This window comes from Penaeus monodon, chromosome 21 (assembly GCF_015228065.2).
Source record: "Penaeus monodon isolate SGIC_2016 chromosome 21, NSTDA_Pmon_1, whole genome shotgun sequence".
Lineage (NCBI taxonomy): Eukaryota > Metazoa > Arthropoda > Malacostraca > Decapoda > Penaeidae > Penaeus > Penaeus monodon.
Window position 1 is genome coordinate 26943689 of NC_051406.1, and position 792 is coordinate 26944480.

Here is a 792-nt window from a genome sequence, read left to right on the forward strand (position 1 = left end):
TCTTCCGTCTTCACATTCTTTCTATTGCACTTGCGCTTCGTTTCGGCATTTAAAACTTTGGAAGGACTTGCGGTAGAGGATGCAAGATTACATGTTGTAAGACTGCGTGTGTATGTTCAGTGAAGGAATTTAAACAGAGCATTAGGGTGAATGAGTGATGGCGACTGAGTTTCCTTGCGTTGGAGACAGGCAATATGTGTATTGAAATGCGCGTCTACTTTGTTCAAAAGGCGGGAGAATGCGTTCGTGTAAGGATGTCTTTGTCTCAGTGCATAAGTACGTGTTTGCAAGGTGTTGTAAGAGGAACATGAAGAGAAGAGGCGACAGTGATGAGTCAGTGAATGTTGTGATGAGAAGGGTGATGACGCGTGCTGATCCTGGTGGTGTTCAGGCCTTTCTCAGCGCCAGCGCCAGTGTGCAGAAGCTTTTCAAGTTGCCCATGTGTTGTTTTTTTATACTTACTAGCCCCCTCCCCACACACGAGTAATCTTTGTCCCACTTAAAAGTGATTTTCCTTGTTTGATTGGTATATATTTCTGGCGGACTGAAGTCTCTTGTAGGTCTTCTGTGATGGGGCTGCGGGCTCTTGTAGTCTGGTTGTGGCAGTGGTTGCATTATGGTTGCTTTGTATGTGGTATTGTGATAGTCATATGTCACTGTGCTCCAGAGATTGGTGGTGTTCTCTTTGGATGTAGTTGTGTCACTGTGGTAGCCATGTTTTGTGTGCTGGCAGCGCTGTCCGTTGGTTCGAGATGCCTGAAAGCGAAGTGCAAATGGACGGCGTGCAAGAGG